This window comes from Dermochelys coriacea, chromosome 4 (genome assembly GCF_009764565.3).
Source record: "Dermochelys coriacea isolate rDerCor1 chromosome 4, rDerCor1.pri.v4, whole genome shotgun sequence".
Taxonomy (NCBI): Eukaryota; Metazoa; Chordata; order Testudines; family Dermochelyidae; genus Dermochelys; species Dermochelys coriacea.
The window spans coordinates 20,972,441-20,992,786 of record NC_050071.1 but is presented as its reverse complement, the minus strand read 5'-3'; the positions used below and the strand labels follow the sequence as shown (position 1 = coordinate 20,992,786).

Genomic DNA, 20,346 nt, shown 5'->3' with positions numbered 1-20,346 from the left:
GAAGCTTTTTTGTTGAAGTATAGCCACTCTTAGGTCTGTGATCGAGTGACCAGAGAGATTGAAGTGTTCTCCAACTGGTTTTTGAATGTTATAATTCTTGACGTCTGATTTGTGTCCATTCATTCTTTTACGTAGAGACTGTCCAGTTTGGCCAATGTACATGGCAGAGGGGCATTGCTGGCACATGATGGCATATATCACATTGGTAGATGCGCAGGTGAACGAGCCTCTGATAGTGTGGCTGCTGTGATTAGGCCCTATGATGGTGTCCCCTGAATAGATATGTGGACAGAGTTGGCAACGGGCTTTGTTGCAAGGATAGGTTCCTGGGTTAGTGGTTCTGTTGTGTGGTGTGTGGTTGCTGGTGAGTATTTGCTTCAGATTGGGGGGCTGTCTGTAAGCAAGGACTGGCCTGTCTCCCAAGATCTGAGAGAGCGATGGCTCGTCCTTCAGGATAGGTTGTAGATCCTTGATGATGTGTTGGAGAGGTTTTAGTTAGGGGCTGAAGGTGATGGCTAGTGGCGTTCTGTTGTTTTCTTTGTTGGGCCTGTCCTGTAGTAGGTGACTTCTGGGTACTCTTCTGGCTCTGTCAATCTGATCTTGGGAGACAGACCAGTCCTTGCTTACAGACAGCCCCCCAATCTGAAGCAAATACTCACCAGCAACCACACACCACACAACAGAACCACTAACCCAGGAACCTATCCTTGCAACAAAGCCCGTTGCCAACTCTGTCCACATATCTATTCAGGGGATACCATCATAGGGCCTAATCACATCAGCCACACTATCAGAGGCTCGTTCACCTGCGCATCTACCAATGTGATATATGCCATCATGTGCCAGCAATGCCCCTCTGCCATGTACATTGGCCAAACTGGACAGTCTCTACGTAAAAGAATGAATGGACACAAATCAGACGTCAAGAATTATAACATTCAAAAACCAGTTGGAGAACACTTCAATCTCTCTGGTCACTCGATCACAGACCTAAGAGTGGCTATCCTTCAACAAAAAGCTTCAAAAACAGACTCCAACGAGAGACTGCTGAATTGGAATTAATTTGCAAACTGGATACAATTAACTTAGGCTTGAATAGAGACTGGGAATGGATGAGTCATTACACAAAGTAAAACTATTTCCCCATGGTATTTCTCCCTCCCACCCCACCCCCCACTGTTCCTCTGATATTCTTGTTAACTGCTGGAATTAGCCTACCTGCTTGTCACCATGAAAGGTTTTCCTCCTTCCCCCCCCTGCTGTTGGTGATGGCTTATCTTAAGTGATCACTCTCCTTACAGTGTGTATGATAAACCCATTGTTTCATGTTCTCTGTGTGTGTGTATATAAATCTCTCCTCTGTTTTTTCCACCAAATGCATCCGATGAAGTGAGCTGTAGCTCACGAAAGCTTATGCTCTAATAAATTTGTTAGTCTCTAAGGTGCCACAAGTACTCCTTTTCTTTTTGCGAATACAGACTAACACGGCTGCTACTCTGAAACCTATAACTTTGTTATTATTCTTTTTCACCATATTTCACACACACAAAATTCATTTTAGTGAATAAATATTACCCCTGCTATATGACTGGAGTCAAATAACCTATTTTATGTAGTAAGGTTACTGCTCTTACAGCATTGTTTCCCAAGAGTGTGGGATGCATCCTCCTGGAGGGGCATGGCAGACTAGCTGGGGAGGCGGGGGAAAAGTTGGGACAGAGCTTTCAACTGTTTTCCAGAACCTCAGCTTTCAGTTGTTTTAAAAAGTAAATCTCTAGTTATTCTAGTTGTGAAAAAGAGCATGAAAAATATGGCCTGGGTGTAAATGACATGGTGATGTCTGCCTGAATTGCAGAGAGGCTGAAACAATAACTCTGAGGTGTGACCTGCCCCATTCATTTCAATGCTGCCCGCTAACTCAGATGCCAGTGCTGATACTTTAAATGTCAACATTGTAAATGTTTGTGGAGCTTGTCAAAGCATGTAAGACAACAAAGGAAGAGACCTGAGGAAGAGCTCTGTGAAGCTTGAAAGCCTGTCCCTTTCACGAACAGAAGTTGGTCCACTAAAAGATATCTCTCTCACCTTGTCTCTCTCAGGAAAGGAAGTGTCATATTATGAGGAGCTACACCAGTGTTTCCCCAGGTGTAGGTTGCACAGAGGCCTAGTTGGAAATGAATACATGTAGATAGGTTGGTCTTTACTAGTACATGGCAGCATTCTGAGGTGGAGGGCAGAAAAAAGCAGTTATTTTCCTAAAAGAGGGAGTTGGCTTTCAAAAATGAAGGAAATGCTACCTTAGACATTAACTTTCCGAACTATTTTGAAAGGGCTTAAAGAGTTGAGTAATCAAATCAACTGTCTGTAACTCTACAGTGCCTCAAGTGTATATCTGTGTGACCATCTGAATCAGAAATACAATAACCAAGGAGTTTATAACAGAAAACCCTGATTGTTGTTGTGTTCCCATGTTGAAGAGGATAAGATGATTTCAAGGCATTCAGTGTCTTGAAAAGTCACCTGTGCACAAAACCAGTGCTGCAAGGCTTGAATCTCAAGGTTACTTTACTTAACTTCTGTTATTATCCAAGTCGATTGATATATATGCCTAGATTCTGCACAGCTGCAAGACTAGACTTCAGCAGGTCTGTATGCTAGTTGTAGTTTCATATGGTTTCACTAGATGGCATTGCATATCAGAATCTACGCATCCACAGACTGGATCACTGTAATATTGCATCAGCTTTTGCAACGCTGAAGCACTGAGACATGCAATTGATAGTTGACATAAGTTTTATCTTCCCTAAGGAAGAAATGGACTTCATTTTGAGTAGAGCTGTGATGATTCCTTGAACTGGAATATTTTTAAACACAAGTCCTCCCATGTCCTTACTCTATGGTTGGCCTGGTAATATAGGTAGACTAGATACTCCTGGAATTATGAGTATGTTGTTCTACTTAGATTATGAAGAATTTTTAGTTCATATTCAATTGATTAGTAAAACGTTAGTTGTCTTTTAGTCAGTCCCAAAGTATTATTTAATAAAGTTTAAAATACTCCATTTTTAAAACTATAAATGTTTTAATTTTTTAAAGCTATTTTTATCTCATGGAGGAGTCTGACCCAAACCCCTATGTTCAAACATCCCAGAACTTTGGGGCTCTTCAGACCTCAACCTTGTAACTCAGGCCCATCTTTGTGTTATACATTCAAACTCATTCCTTAGCGTTTGACGCGTGTTATCTGTTGAAACTGATGCTTTCCATTTCAGCTTTCTCCTTTTCTGTGGCAGTTGCTGTCTTTGAGATAACTCATACTCAAGGTCCAGCTGCTTTCAGCAACTCAGAAGACAAAAAGGTAATTTAAAAGGCATGCATGCAGCTGCACACCGCTTTATGATCCTTTACAGCTATTTGAATATATTTCGGGGTTATTGTTAAGTTATCCTGTTTTCTTTGGGTTGGTGGTGGCAGCTATACAGAGACATTGGACACCACAGTATAGGCTGATGAGAGATACTTCTGGATGTATTTTGTAATCAGTTTGTGGAATTTACTACCGTAGAAAATCACTGAGGCAAACAGTTGTGTGCTGTAGTTAAGGGGTCTGGAATATTAATAAGTATATTATTAATAGATTTTAGGGCCAGAAGAGACCATTATGATCAGCTAGTCTAGTGTTTCTCAACTGGTGCTTGTGACAACTGGGGGGTTGACAAAGATGTTAACAAAGATGTTAACATTTTATTACAATCCAAAGCAAAGAAAATCTCATTTCCCAATTAGTCACACACTGTTACCCTTCAAGATCAAGTATTCTCTCTCAGCCTCTCCACACACTCACTCTCTCTCATACACAGGCCTATCAGTGTTAACATTGCTACATCTTTTTGTATTCTTATTTTTATAGTGCAGATAATGGGAGAGTTGTGAATATTTCTGACTTCAAATACGGGGTCATCTGCCTGAAAAAACATTGAGAAATGCTAATCTAGTCTGATCTAGGCAGTTACAGTAAATGTAACCAAGGCAGTTACACTAAGCTCAGATGCTGGGTGAAAATGTATCACAAGGAAAATTGGCTATCAGACTTCAGGATACAAGTGGATCTCTCACAGAGAGGTGTCAAGGAAAGTTTCTTCATGCAGTAGCATTACAAAATTGGCTAGATGCAGTAACAGAGTGTTTGGCTTTCCTTAAGGGAAGATAGGGGGGAGGGATAGCTCAGTGGTTTGAGCATTAGCTTGCTAAACCCAGGGTTGTGAGTTCAATCCCTGAGGGGGCCATTTGGGGCAAAAATTGGGGATTGGTCCTGCTTTGAGCAGGGGGTTGGACTAGATGATCTCCTGAGGTCCCTTCCAACTCTGATATTCTATGATTCTATGTATAGGCCACTGCCAGAGGCAAGATACCAGATTGGGCAGAGCAGTTGTCTATTTTAGAGTACATTTACACTACAAGCAATACACCAGCTCACCTGCGGTGCGTGGCGGTAGTGTAGACACTTGCTACAGTGAGGGAAGGGTTTTTCCTCTCACTGTAATTAATCCATCCCCTCAAGAGGTGGTAGCTAGGTTGAGGAAAGAATCAGGGCCAGTGCAAGGATGTTTCGTGCCCTAGGCCCCCAAGCCCTGCAGCAGCTCCCTGCCCCCCCCTCGCCCTGAGGTGCCCCCCCGTGGCAGCTCCGTGCCTCCCCCCCACCCTGAGGTGCCCCCCCTGCGGCAGCTCCCCGCCACCCCCTCCCTCGGTCCGGGGAGCCATGCGGCAACTCCTCGCAGCTCCCTCTCTCTCTCTCTCTCCCCTCAGCCCGGGGAGCCGTGTGCAGCAACTCCCCGCTGCCCCCTCCCTTGGCCCGGGGAGCCACTGCTTCTCCCGCCTCCCAGACTTGCGGCACCAATCAGCTGTTTGGCGCGCAAGCCTGGGAGGGAGAGAAGCAGAGCGGGGCGGCATGCTCAGGGGAGGAGGCGGAGCAGAGGTGAGCTGGGGCGGGGAGCGGTTCTCCTGTGCACCGGCCCCCCTCCCATTACTTGCTGCAGGTGGCCCTCCCCGTGCCCCCCTGCCGCAGCTCACCTCTGCTCCACTGCCTCCCCAGAGCGCGCTTTTGGCCGCCCACAATCACTTGGCACCCTAGGCAACCGCTTAGTTTGCCTAGTGGTTGCACCGGCCCTGGGAAGAATTCTTCCTTTGGCCTACCACTGTCTACAGTGGGACTTAGGTTGGCTTGACTATATCTCTCAGGGGTGTGAATTTTCCGCATCCCAAGAGACATAGCTAGGTCAACCTAAGTTTTAGGTATAGACTGAGTCTCAATGTGGCCACTTCTACATTCCTATAAAGCTGCAGCTGAAAGTGTAAATGAGAACAGACATTGGGGCTTTTCGGTCCCAAGGATGTCAGAACTCCTGGCTTATGCTCAAATAAATTTGTTAGTCTCTAAGGTGCCACAAGTACTCCTTTTCTTTTTTGCACATGTTAAGAGTTTGTCTGGGGGTGGGGGATAGGGTGGTTAAGTTGTGTTGGTCTCATGGCTGGTAATTAGTTGATGTGTGCTAAGGTGGTAGGAGGCATGCTACTCTTTTGGACTATTTATATTTTATACTTCCTATGCTTGTGTTTTTAATGCATGTCGCAGGTACCCAGAGCTTTGGATGGAGTTTTGTGTGGAGTTTCTTTTAGAAAAAGAAAACAAATAAAATAGATGCATTGACTATAATAAGTACCGGAGGGATAATTCTCACATATTTTGATTACACTTTATCATACCGTGTCTAATTATATGGTAGTTACATGGAATTACAGTGTAATTGCAGGGGTTATGCTCTTTCAGTAACTAGTTGCCCCAAATTCATATTAATGGAGGGTTAGTGACATGACTGAATTACTAAATACAAATTTTTTATAATCCTGGTGCATTATCTACACTGGCTTTATGCTATAGTTTCTCTCAGTCATGTGGGCTTACTCATACTCCTGTTCATGTCAATGGAAAACTCCCATTGATTTCAATTAACGTTATTACAGGTATTAAACCCCAGACCCGCACTCTAATGGCAGTGATACCACAATGTAATTTCAGCCTCAGTATTACAAATTGTAACCAATTCTTTTTCCTTCGTTTTCCTTAAGTGTCTAATAATAAATTCTGACCCATATTTCTTTTGTTCCATCATCACATTGAGCCTGATCCTGCATCCTTCACTGACATTCAGTTTATGGACAGCTGCTCTTAGTATTCCTAGCTGTGTGTGCTTAGGGTGACCAGATGTCCCGTTTTTAAAGGAACAGTCCCATTTTTTGGCACTTTTTCTTATATAGGCACTTATTACCCCCACCCCATCCCGTTTTTTCACAGTTGCTATCTGGTAACTCTATGTGTGCTGATCATAGCACAGCATCCATAAAAATAAATCAGAGATTCTCCTGAAAAAACATTACACCAATGGGAAGGCCTAATAGTTAGAATTACAAACGGCTTAGCAGGAGACTATGGTTGAATTAATTACTGGCTCTGCAGTTGCTCTCTCAGGCTGAAATTCAATCTTATGTAGAAGACCTGCAAAAGGCCTACTCACCACTGGAGTCAAGTCCTTCTTAAGTCCTCAAAATAGGGCCGCCAGAAGAGCCGTACATTTCAGAGGAAAGGGCTGTTGATGAGGTAGGGAGGTATTTTTATTCATGACAGCTACAGCTTTCTAATGTGACTTTGTTAAGTAACATACTGGTCAGTTTTCACAGTGAAAAAGCCAGACTTCATTGCAAAGGGAGAAGCTGCTTGCATCATCCTTCCGAACCAGGAGCCAGGCCTGTGTTTAAAGTGACAGCAAGCCAAGGGGAACAGCAAGGCCTCAGCAGCACTTTGAAAACAAATACAACTGGAAAAAAAATAAGTCTGCTTTGTAGCTAACTGGGGTATTATGATAATGTTAGTTACGCATAGGAAAGGAAGGGTCCTACTTCACCTCCTTAGCATCATAGTGGCTGACGGGGGAGGGGGGGAGGTCTGTTAACAGTACACCAACTTGATTTCAAGAGCTTTATGAAAAGGATTTGGCTATTAGGAATGGAAATGTAAGATACATAAGAACGGCCACACTGGATCAGACTACTGGTCCATCTAGTCCAGTATCCTGTCTTCTGATAGTGGCCAATGCCAGGTGCTTCAGAGGGAATGAACAGAACATAGCAATCATCAACTGATCCATCCCCTGTCATCCAGTCCCCACATCTGGCAGTCAGAGGCTTTGCCATATTGGCTAATAGCCATTGGTGGATCTAAAGGAAGAAGCCAGTTAAGGGAACATGCTATTTACCCAAATTCCCCTGTCACTTTTAACTGGTGATAGAATTGCTTTTCACTTGCTTTCCCAAGGGGATTGTTCAGTGTTGCTGTTATGACTGCTGCATTTTGGTGATGGGTGAGTATTGTATAAACACACAGTAAGAAACAGATGCTGTCCTGCAGAACTTTCAAACTAAATAAAAAAGACAAACAGTGGGGAAAAGAGATGAAACAGAGTGAAAGTTGAAAAACATCTTATTACTGTTTGTGTTTTGTTTACTGTACATGGCATATTTGGATGCAGGATTGAGGCTATATAGAATCTCACTGAAGCAGATGTTGCTGCAGGATTGGGCACCCAAGGACCAGATTTTTGAAGGTGTTTAGCCACTGTAAAAGAGTGGCCTCCTCCTGGGCGCCTCCTCGTGGCAGCCTTACTCATAGCTCCTTGCCTCAGTTTCCCTCTTGGATAACCTAAAGGACTCCACTTCAGGATCTTACTTAAACAATTCTTCTCCTGGGGGGCCAGTTTATTACAAGGACATTGTGCAGATAGGCTATAACTAAAGTCCCAAAGCATAGTTCATATCACCCCAGGGCACATAGTCCTTGTTCTCACTGTACCCCCCAGTGTCTTCCATCACAGGTAGGCCCTTATCCAGCGGCTTTTCTCCTTATGTCAGGACAGCCACCCAGACATTCCTTCTGGGGTGGAACCCTGCTCCTCTCAGCAGGAACTCCCACTCTCTGCTAGGAGCATGACTCCCACTCCCCCAGCCGAGGTCTATCCACTGCTTCCCCTTCATTCAGCCCTCTCTGGCCATCTCACTGCTGGTGCTGCTGCCACTCCCACCCCCAGCCCTCTGCACCCCTGGCCCTCTGGGTTGGGGAAGGTCAGCCAGCAAACCCCTCTTGTTGCTCTCCTGCTGTCAGCCCTCTCTCAGGAACAACCTTATCTCTGGCAGCTCTCATCTGCTGCCCTTCTCCTGTCTGACCCCTGACTAACTCAGTCTGCTCTGACGGCTGAATGAGCTTCTATAGCTCCCCAGGTGCCGTCTTGCCCTTTTAAGTGGCCCCACTGGGAGCCTGTGGACTGGAACAGGAGAGCTGAGTGCAGTTTCATTTAGTGGGTCAACCACCCTCTTACAACCACAAGAAATGCCGGCAAGGCACTTAAGTCCCATTAAGTCAATGGAAGCTAGGCACCTAACTCACTTAAGTGCTTTTGGGAATCTCACTAGGCGCCAGATTGATAAGGGGGACTTACAGTGCTGCCCTGCCCCTGAGTAGAATTCACTCTCTTGAGTTAGGTGCCCAGGTACAAAGCCTGTGGAGAGTTGGGCCCCTAAAAAAAGGAAGTCACAAAAGCCAGAAAGCTGAGTGAGGAGCCACCACCTAGGCTAGCCAGTAGGAAATGCCAAGGAGCGCGGTGTAGCCTAAGTCCTGCTCCTCAAAGGGAGTTAGGCTGAAGGAAGGTGCCTCCTTCTAGGGATTCACAGCCATGAATGCCTCTTCTGGAGCGAGGTTAGTGGGGTTTCCATAGGGTGACCATATTTCCCAAAGGGAAAACAGGACACCACAAGGGGCTAGCCTGAGGCCCCCCCTCCAGGGCTGGCCTGCTCACCTGAAGCCCCCCTCCGCAGGGCTGGCAATGCTGCTCTGCCTGTCCACCCCCCCCCCCCTTGAGCCCTGCCTCCCCCCCTGCACGGGGGTGGCCTCGCCACTTGCCCCTCCACGGGCTCTGGTCCCAAAAGTAAGATAGGCAGGAGAAACCCCTCATTTGTAAGCCCTGCTGTGAGTTAGGCACTGGCTAGGGACAGGGCTTAGGCAGCTATACGTGTGTCCAGCTGCTCAAATGTAGCCACCTTGGGGCCTTTAATTGTGGAAACTTAGGGCTTGGCTCAACTTGCCAGTTAGAGTGCATTAAAGCAGCCCGGGGCGCCCTAACTCCCGACCCGTCCACACTGGCAAGGCATGTGGAGCACCTGGACTCTGCAGCTGGAGTGCTCCCAGTACTCCACCTCGGCGAGAAGATTAACGCTTGCCGTGCTCCGGCTGAAATGCCCGGGCGCCAGCGTGAACGAGGTGTTGCATTACTGCGCTGTGATCGGCCTCCGGAAACGTCCCCTAATCCCTTGAACTCAAGTGGCCACTCTGGTCATTGTTTTGAACTCACTGTAGGACTGCAGATATGCCCTTTCAAAGCTCTGTTTCTGACAGCCAGCTGCTTCTCTGCTCCGGGACAAAGCAACTATTAGTGTGAAATGCTGGGTGCATGTGAGAGAGAGAAAGGCTGGGGGAGGGGGGAGGGGGGTCTGCTACTGTCCGAACTTACAGGACAGAATGCTGACACGCTCTCAGCACCCCAAAAAACCAACTCTCACGCCCCTCACATACACACAACACACTCCCTGTCACACTGCACCCCACCCACCCCTCATTTGAAAAGCACTTTGCCGCCACTTGAACGCTGGGATGCGCTGCTCTCTGTGGCATGGCAAGAGCTGCTAATGTGGCCACGCCAGCATGCTTGAATCTGACAGTGTAAACACATGGCAGTGTTTTCCCTGCTGCGGTCTCCGAAGGCTGGTTTAACTCCCAGTGCTCTACATCTGGAAGTGTAGCCATGCCATTAGGTGCCTACAGGGTTGGACAGCAGCTGAGTGGGGGGTTGGTGAATGCCAGTGGTGCCTAGATCTCCCTTGTGAATTCCACCCTAGGTACCTATCTGCTTCTTGAAAATCTGGCCTTAAGTCAAGGCATCTGATCACATGAGCAGAATATACTGCTAAGAATGCACTCAAATGGGTGATTTTGTTACTATAGAGCCAGATTCCCAACCCACCCACCCCCCCCAAAAAATTAGTACTGTATTATTAGTGCTTCATTTTGGTTACGGGTTCTGTGGCTTTTTGTGGTTTTTAAAATGTATCTTTTGATACTAAGGGATTTTTGTGGGAGGATGGAGGGATGTGCTGGTAAACAGCAGAACTGATTTCCCTGAGAACTGTGAGTGCTGCCAAGTTAAACCTTGGGCTGGCTGGGAGGCTGAGAGAGAGAGCGCTTATCAACAACACTTGTAGGGACGCTGAAGTCTGGCCCCATGCAATTCCCTGTTGCGGGTGTTTTTCTTTGCTTTGGAGGAGGAAGGAACCTCACCACATGTGGAGGAATTAGATGGGTTCAAAAGAAGAATCAAGGCCAGGTACTTAGCCTGGGGTCTGTAAATTATCAGATTGCAAGTGCTTCATGATTCAGTGTCAGGGATCGAAGTCAATGATCTTGTTTTACAGAACAACAGATTAGAAATGGCTAAACTGTTAACAATAATAAATCAACCAGGGAGCTGTGGAAGTGCTGAGATCTGGGAGAAACACAGATGTTGCTGCAACATAGACAATGCCTATTATTGCAGCGGCAGGTAGAATACAGGTACTACATGTGTAGCTACATGCCACAGTGAAAGGCAGGCTGTGTCCACACTTGTTACTGGCATGTAGCTACACACAGCAGGGAAAGGCTCTTGCAGCAGGGAGGCAGTGGGCCATTACACTCCTAAAAATAGCAGTATAGATGCCATCAGCGTAGACATACCTTTAGAGGTATGTCATTCCGAGGGTAAAAACCTGGCCCCATTGAAGTCAACAAGAGTTTTGCCCTACAGTGGAAGTTTTACCCGAGGCATTTCAGCAGAGATTGTGTCAGGAAAAGGTTTTCTGCATGCACACCACATAAAAATGTGAGACGTCAAAGACAACCGCTTGGTCGTACATGGTGTGAGAGTACCCTTGGTTGTTGGAATGAGAGAAAAATACAGGCCATGTGACAGGTCACTTGGCCTGGGTCATGCCCTTTTATGAGCACTGTAGCTTCCATTGCAAGAGATGTGTTGGATCATATTAAAGTAGTTCTGTATTAAAATCACAAATGAGTTGGATTCCCCATAGTTTAAATTCCAGGGTATTCTCTTGGTTTTTGGTACTGTTTCTCTCCCTCTATGTGTGAAATTTGCAAGCTGCTAATTGTGTTAGTACATTATAAGACAGAGTCTGTTCTCAAAGCAATTCTTTGTAACAACAACTACTCACACAGAGAGAGACTCAAAGCAATACTCTGTAACAATGGAAACAGCACCCAGAGACTCCCCGCCCTTTTGTTGTATTCATCTCGCTTTGTTAACAATTGTGATTAAAATAGAGATAGAGGATGTGTGTGGATAATAACTGAATGATCAGGGAGGTGCCAGCCTAAGAATCTAGTGTCCATCAGCCAAAGAAGGCGTCAAGTGGAAATAACCAGAGGACCCCCGGAGGGCAGACTGGAATCCACCCGACAGCCTCAAGAATGGGAGAACCAAAGAACAAGATAACATCTGGCAGCACGAAGCCATCAGGAACGTGCCAGCTGCTGATTGATTCAGCAACAGCATGATGAAGCAATTCCCATAGACTGTCATAGGAAGAAATTCCTATAAAAATGGGCTCTAGAAAGTGAGAACTTTGGGGTCTGATTCTGCAAACCAACTTCCAGGAGCATCAGATGTGCATCTGAAGAGGCCCTGCTCCCTCCTCATGTCCAGGCCACCTGGCCCGTGGCTTGGCATGAGCAACTCTAAGGCTGGTAACTATGATAACAACCTTGCAGAACCTGTGTGTGTGTGTGTGTGTGTGTGAATAAATATGAAATTGAATGGAATGTTATAGCTATAACTAACTGCTTACTATGATTCTTTCTGTATTCACAATAAATGTAGCATTTTGCCTTTTTCCCTTTAATAAGATCCTGCTGGTTTTTATTTTATTGGTATAACAGATGGAACAGAATCATGTCAAGCCCGGGATGGTGCCTATTGTGGCTCTGTGTCAGGTTATATTACAGCCAGCGTCAGTGTCTGTTCTCGGTTTCCAGGCTTCTTTGAAGAAGGTAATGCATGCGAGGGCGCTCTGATGAGTAAAGCATTAATGTCCAGGGGTCCCAGTGGAGACAAGCAGTTCAATGCAGAGTACTAACTCTCCAGGAACTTGTGACACTGATATTCAAAGACATGGAAGGGGATGGGTCTCACCCGGTCCTAGTAAGGAAGTCAGATGGTGCCATTGGCTATAGGCAGAGCCCTGAAGGCTGCATCCCCTCCATCCGTAAGAGAACTGTCTGCTCTCCAAGAGGGTGGAAGAAACGTTTGACCAACTTTATGGAGTAAAATGTTTCCTATTATCTGAAACTGAAGCCTCGCACAGGAAGGCTATTGCACGTCATTCCTGCCCCCTCCCCCAGTGACCTTTTGTCATGACTCCCGTTCCAATTCAGTTGCTCCAGCACCATTCAATGAATGGTAAGTTACCTGTCAGGTTGCTGACCTGGGTGACTGTTCACATGAAGCGCTGGCAGAGCTGGTCCTAGATGGTTCAGAGTGTGTAGATTCATGTCTCCCTATCTACTTTAGGTACCTCATCACTGTAGTACCTCAGTGCCTTCCACGCTAACCTATTTAACCTCAACATGCCTCTGAGGTAGAGAAGTGCTAAAATCTCCATTTTACAGCTGGGGAACTGAGACACAGAGAGCCGACATGACTTGCCCAAGGTCATATAGAATCCTGTGATGGAGCAAGGAATTGAACCTGGCTCTCCCAAATTATTGCCCTAACCACCGGACCATGCAGCACCTTGTAGGCAATCACAAAACCACAATCTGGTGTAATCAAAACTAGAGGGTGAAATTCATTTCAGCACAAGGCTTAAGGTTTTAAATCCCACTTAAACCCTCGATGGGACTCGAGTGGTACATAGGCTGTGCACTGGCTTTCTGTACAGGACTGAAAGTCATCCTGTATTTTTAAAATAGTCCATAGCATTAATGAAAAGTCCATTTCAAATGTAAAATGAGCCTTTGTCAATTGTAATGCAAACTGCACATCTAAACTGGTTACTTATCTGCATAAGAGTCCGTGGCTGCTTTTTACATACCCTATTTAAGGTAACATCAAATGCTTTCTGGATTCTCACTAAGACATTAATTAAAGAGGGAGAAGAATGTAGAAAACGGTCAAGGAAGAATTACAGGCTCCTGAGCTAATCCAGATACTGGCCAGGCAATGCAAAACTGAACGTTAATAAGTAAAGGGAGCCATTTTCAAAAGGCCCTTCTTCGATCAGGGCAGAATAAGGCAAGCTGCAGTGGTCAGTCCTGGTACGGTGGATCGGGGAGGAATGCTACCAATGTGGTGATTCAGAGAAAAGGCCTTTCAAATAATCTTCACAATCATTAATTTACTATACCTCGTGCAGAGTCTCGGCCTTGCCCAGCAGCTTTCAGGATCAGGATCACAATGCCGTTTATTTTCACGCTGTGGTACATCTACTGCAAATTAAAGGGCAGTTATAGTGCAGTTAGTCACAACTCTTAATCCATTGCAAGTACCAAGTCATGCCAATGTGCATGTTGGATATATTCAGCTATTCTGTTTTATTCAAAGCTTTGGAGATGCTTGAGCATGTGAGGATCTATATTTAAAAGATTACAGAAAGGGAAACAGTTAGCCAGAGGCTGCTAGAACATAGGCTACAGCTACACCTCAAATTAAGGTGTAATTATATCTCTTTCTGAAGTGGCTAATAAAACAGAAGAGCTGAATATATCACAGGTGCACAAATGCACATTGGGATGACTTTGAATTTACAATGTATTAAGAGTTGTGACAGGCAAACCTAAAAAGGCTCAGGGTTTGGCTTATCAACATTACCCCAAACACTGCAAAGCCGAATCCGTTCTACCTTCTCTGTCAGTCTGTCTGTCCTATCTCATCTATCATGTGATGAGAGGGAAACCAGAACTATAGGCAACCCCAAAAGGATGGCAATATATGTATTGTGGGGCCAGGGCATAGATAGGTGGGAATAATGTATCCATGTGTTTTTGGAATGGAAAGGGAATATGTCATGAAACCTTAACTAACATATCCCATGAACCCTTATTGGGCTACTTGCATGAGTAAGGATTACTCAAGTAGGTTAGCATTTGCAGAATCAGACCCTAACATTTTATAACCACAAGATCTAGACACTAACAACGTTATCTTGAATATCTGGCAGTGGTTGATGTGAGGTTGTGCTGTCTCTGCCCCAGATTTGATGTTCTCTCTTTCCAGCCAGAGTTACAGGCCAGCACAGTTCCCAGGATGGTCCTGCGTCCTAGCCAGTGACAGAGCTCCCACACATTCCAAACTGTGTCCAACATTAACGATCCAATTTTCTTTGGGCTGGTCTACACTAATGAGGTAACAGAGTAGCAGCCGTGTTAGTCTGTATTCACAAAAAGAAAAGGAGTACTTGTGGCACCTTAGAGACTAACAAATTTATTTGAGCATAAGCTTTCGTGGGCTACATCGTGATCTGATGAAGTGAGCTGTAGCTCACGAAAGCTTATGCTCAAATAAATTTGATAGTCTCTAAGGTGCCACAAGTCCTCCTTTTCTTTTTACTAATGAGGTAAGTCGATCTAAGTTACACTAGTTCCATTATGTAAGTTACATAACTGAAATCAAAGTAACTTAGGTCGACTTACAATGGTGTCTACACCATGCTATGTCGACGGCAGATGTCTCCCATCGACATAGCTTCTGCCTCTGGGGGAGCTGGAGTACAGACGTCGACGGGAGAACGCTCTCCCATTGATTTAGCGTGTCTTCACCGGACCCACTAAATCGACACTGCTGCATCAATCACAGTGGTGTTGATTTAGCCCGTAGTGTAGACATGGCCTTTGTATGTGATACAGGGATCTTCCAGCAGGAGGGTGGAGTAGTGTCCTCCTAGCCATTTTCTTGGAGTTAAATCTTCCATTCTGCCTGAAGGATTGCATGTTTTACAGACCCTGAAAACAAGGAGCTGGAGGTGGTTATTGTCTGAAACCAGTCTCCTGTCTTTATTCTTCTTGCCCATTTGCAGCAATAAATGCTGGAGTACAATTGCACTGAAGGCTATGGGTAAAATCCAGGCTCCACTGAAGTCAATGGCATAATCCCACTGGCTTCTGTGGGGTCAGGATTTCATCCTACTTCTTTTTAGGCTGTTTGCATGGCTTGTGAATCTCCTTTAGTTTATGGTAACAATGCTAATATGTTAAATTCTACACCTGCCTCTGCCTTCCATTAGCACGATGGGACCTTGAGTAAAAAGTAATGGAATGCTAACGACTTTAACATAATCAGCATAGTTGTTTTTTTTTTTTTTTTAAAGGAGTGAAGTGGAAAAAACTCCTGTGTATCAAACTGCAGGAGGCGTTTCAGGAGAGAAGAATGCAATTATTCACATTGGAATTTGTTCAGGGTTGACATCCCTCTGGCCACAAGAATGCCGGGTGCTACAGGAAATAGTGAGTCAGTCACAATTTCCCTCTGAGTTAACCAAAAGGAAGATTTTCCCATAAACACCTGCTCAACCTTTTTTGATAGCAGCACAGCTCAGTACATTTAACAGCTTGAAGTGGCTCTGACTTTAAGGCTGGTTTGCTCTGATCTTATAGATAATTGTAGCAATGTCATTTGGACAGAGTCTACTGTGTGGCGCAAATTCTCCAAACAGACCCAGGAGAACAAGGTAAAAGTATGGAGGTGGGTGGCATGAAAAGGTGGCTTTGTGTCTCCCGAGTACATCTGGTTCTCTGGTATAAGTCAGAGCAACCTGTAGGCACCTGGGGATCAGCAGGATGCAGCAACAAACCAGCCATAACCCCTTTCGCTGGCCATGCCTCCTACCCCAGCAACTGGAAGGGAATACAATATAAGAACTGCTGGGAAATCCTTCCCTGGTCAGACCTGCTGGCTTAAGGGCTGCTTTGAGCACAGCTATAGCGCACCAGAGAATCAAGGCCCTTATCTCCCATATTTAATATTATTTCTTACCTGAAATTGCAACAACATCCCAGCCAATCCAATCATAACAATATACTACTTCAAACCATTTGTCATTGTGTCAGGCTACTGAAACCTATATTAAAGTGTAAGACAGTTACAATACTAAATACAACTATAGAACAGAAAATGTTAGTTTAGATTCTATTCCTCTATTTCTTTTCCAGCTATCCACTGTCCTGGTTCAAATCTTTCTGGAATGTTTTCTTTTAATTCATGAATCTGATAGAGATGCCACAACTAATTTGTGAATATGACAAGAGACTGTTGACTTCACGTATTAATAACACAAATCTAAAAACCTTAGTAGCTTCAAAATAATATATTAGATATTTCTTGAAACTGCCATTTTTTTCATTGACTGTCATATCAAATCAATTTGATCCATTCCATGTTATAAACATACACACACGCACACTGAGCTATCAAATGTATTATAACTTAACACTGCAGTTTCCTTTTAAGCTTCCAAAGGAGCAGTGAGTCATGGGCTAGAATGTGCATCTGCAGCTGAAGTGTCAATTAACTGACAGGCTGAATCTCTTAGTTTTCTGAGGGCAGATAACCCCTACATCCATCTCAACACTTAGATAAAGAAATCCCTGTGGTTCCCAGGCACTGTATGGGCTCCCGACATCATGTTCCCTTTTGTAGAAGAAAGAAGAACCACACTGATATGACCGTCTGTTGAATCTTACACCCTCCCAGGACCAGGGGAGCAAAGTGGGCAGTGAATCTGACCAGCAAGCAGGCAGGCCCAAAGGATAGTTGACAGATGATGCAAGTTCTTCCTTAACGTTTCATCAGGGCCTCACATCAGCCACATTATGTACAAGCAATGCAAGCAACTGGCTGGAGCATTCCAGCTTCTGTGTACAGTGCTAGTCCTAGATACATGGCTGTTCGGCCTCACACTGCCAAGCAACCTGCAGCTCCTAAGAACCCTGGTACTTATATGGTTTGAGCACTTCAGAATCTTTAATGTATTTATCCTCATAACAACCCTGTGTGTGACAGGGCAGTTGTTATTATCCCCAGGTCACAGATGGGGAACTGAGGCAGAGAGAGGCTAAGTGACTTTCCCAGAAGTCTGTGGCAAAGGAGGGAATTGAACCAAGGCCTCTCCCTGGCTAGATCCCTAACCATTGGACCATTCTTCCTCTCAAAATCACAAATGACACTACAGCTGCATGTTTTCATCATGGCAGTTCAAACAGGACATTCATACAGAGGCTTTTCATTTTATCTAATGCAGCAAAAAACACATCTTAAAGGGTTAAGACTTTCCCCCGACTGAAATGTAACAAGCTAGTTTGGGGCAGTCACAGGGTGATGGCCGCTGGAAAAAAATTCCACACTCTGTGTTACTTCTTTCAAGGACTTCTTTCAAGGATATATCAGCCAAGAGACTTCCAGTAAATGCTAGCTCTGTGCTGTTCCCAATATCCAGTGGTTTAATGGGCGAGAGAAACATAATCACTCAAATCTGATGATCTAAGATTTCAACAATTAGGGATTTAGACTATCTCACAATCCCTATGCTGGGAAAACTCCCAAAGTCAATGGAAAATTTTATCATTCTATGGGCTGCAGGAGCAGGCTCACTGGACCTGATACAAACCTCATTTAAGTCAAGGGAAAGACTCTTGTTAACTTAAGTGGGCTCTGGGTCAGGCCTGTGATAGCCAGAAAAAATTATATTTTGAAGACTGAAGAGTTAGTTTAAATCTCTGTATATAGTCATGCCTTATCTCTGTGTACTTTCTTATGCTAAAAGCAGTAAGCTTTGACAATTCTAAACACAAGTTTTTGAATAACTCTGACGGGAAAGCCCAAGACATTGACTTTGTATGGAAACCATTTCTGGACCACTGGAAACAATAGGATTATATTAGAAAATGCAATAACTACCCACAAATCAACACTAAGGACAAGAGCAGGGGATATCTCTATAGAGAGAACAACTGCTGCAATACCTCACCCCTTCTCATATTCTATACATATTCTTTTGTCTTGAAAACACTGAATATCACATGTTCTGTGTAGCATGAAGAACTCAAGTGTTCTGCTTTTACTACTCTGCATGCATTTACTTTAGGCTGTAAAATTTCATTTTGCAAACCATGTAACACTGATGCCATGTGCTTTTTGTTTTCCACAAACATGTATCATATACCCCAAATAGAGCACATTGCAAGTCTAATCTTGAGGTGACAAAGGCATGAAGCACAGTGGCAAATTTCACATCAGAAAGAAAAAGCTGCAACCTTCTAGCTAGATGTAGATGAAAAGCCTGCCCCACAATCACCCAACAACAGTTGGGGATTGAACCAGACTCCCCAAGTGAGTAACAAACAGCAGGCAAATCACAAAAACACATACGATCCTCCCATGTTTTTCAGTTCCTTTCCACAAGCCGCCAACATCCCCTCTGTTTGAGCTGAGCCGCAGACAGCTTGCTTTCATTCATGCCCCAGACCTTAGGGCAGCACTCAGCTGAAACATCCGAGCTGGATGACACAGAAACACAGGTGTGTGTGGCATACACATACTGAAGACACCACAACCCGTGCTTCCTCATTAAACCTCCTCGCAGCCTCAACTACAGTTAAACAAGAGGCGAATAGATGAGGAAATACAATAAACATACAGAGCAGAGCACACAAAGGACAACAATAAAATAACTATTCAGAAAAGATTGTGAATTACACTGAGTTTGCACCTGTATATGATACATCTTTGAAGAAGAATTGCAAGTCACAAGCGTGTTCTTGCCCAGGTAATATGAATGAGAAGGGAAAAAAAAAAATGTTATTTTCGTTGCAGTCATTGGATGAGAAATTGACCAATAGCAATCCAAATCAGCGCCTACGCCCATCTGCATACCGTTTCACAACAGGGAGGTGTGTGCTTGTTTGTATGGAAAGAAATCAGGCAGGCAGTGATCTTTCATTCCATAATCAAGTGCATTACAGACAGTCATCCCTACTCTCAGTACTTTAGCATCAAGTCTGGAGCTGGAAGCAGAGGGAGCAGCTTCGCAGATGGCAATAAAGGCGCGGTCTGTGGAGGAATGGGACTATATTAAAGGAGTGTCTGATCCTATATATCTGATATATAACACAGACTGTCCCAAACATTGCTTCTTGGTTAGTACCAAACAACTCTCTAACAAAACTGATGAAGAATAGCTGCTATAGATACTTTTTAAGAGTCTGTTTTAAAATATTCACCACATAGTACTGAAAGAATAATTCCCTGTCATTGAATTACAACTGTCTGAAGGTTTTAGCCGCACAAATAAAATACAACTCTTAAAAAAAGTTCATTTACCATTTTATTGTAACAGTGTTTATGATTTCTCTCAGCAGACTTGGGGCCAGATTTTGAACTCAGTTTTGCCTGTGTAAATCTGAAGTAACTCTGTTGAAGTCAGTTAGGTTACTCCAGATTTACTGAGATCAGAATCTGGCATCACTGAGATCAGAATCTGGTCTACTGTATTTCAAGTACATAATGCTTAACTGATGCTTTGATTCAGCACGACCCTAATTTGTGTTGCTTTACAGAAATGACCAATGTTCCGGGACAATTTCAACTCAGACAGTTGAAACGCTATTCAGGGAGAGTGCCAAGGGCAATTCTACCATGGATTTTTAAAAAAATATATTTTAAATAGTGGATTTTTCACAACACCGTGGTAAAAATATCTTAACAAACATCTATGTGTCGATTTTTTAAATAGTAAAACAACATACAAATTCTACAATCTTTTCAAGTTGGAGTGTAATCAAAATAACCTTTTCTGAGTGCGCTTTTCAGAAAGCGTGGACTCTGGTTAAAGACAATAGATTTTTTTCAGAGTAGCAGCCGTGTTAGTCTGTATTCGCAAAAAGAAAAGGAGTACTTGTGGCACCTTAGAGACTAACAAATTTATTAGAGCATAAGCTTTCGTGAGCTACAGCTCACTTCATCGGATGCATTTGGTGGAAAAAACAGAGGGGAGATTTATATACACACACAGAGAACATGAAACAATGGGTTTATCATACACACTGTAAGGAGAGTGATCACTTAAGATAAACCATCACCAGCAGCGGGGGGGGGGAGGAGGGGGAGGGGGAGAAAGGAGGAAAACCTTTCATGGTGACAAGCA

General features: G+C 44.3%; 1 protein-coding gene across 2 annotated transcripts in view; it reads right to left on the bottom strand.

Annotated features, from left to right (window-relative positions):
* The window catches only part of LOC119854723 (probable E3 ubiquitin-protein ligase HERC6), a 72,301-nt gene extending 53,321 nt beyond the window's left edge, over positions 1-18,980 (bottom strand). Inside the window, exons 1-2 of one of the 2 annotated variants that reach the window (XM_043513877.1) lie at positions 18,913-18,980; positions 13,558-13,639 (exon numbers count right to left, since the gene is read on the bottom strand). The gene's annotated coding sequence lies outside the window, so the exon portion shown is untranslated. The remainder of the gene's footprint in view (positions 1-13,557; positions 13,640-18,912) is intronic. The other variant, XM_043513878.1, reaches the window with a different exon arrangement.
* Positions 18,981-20,346: the final 1,366 nt, after the last annotated feature.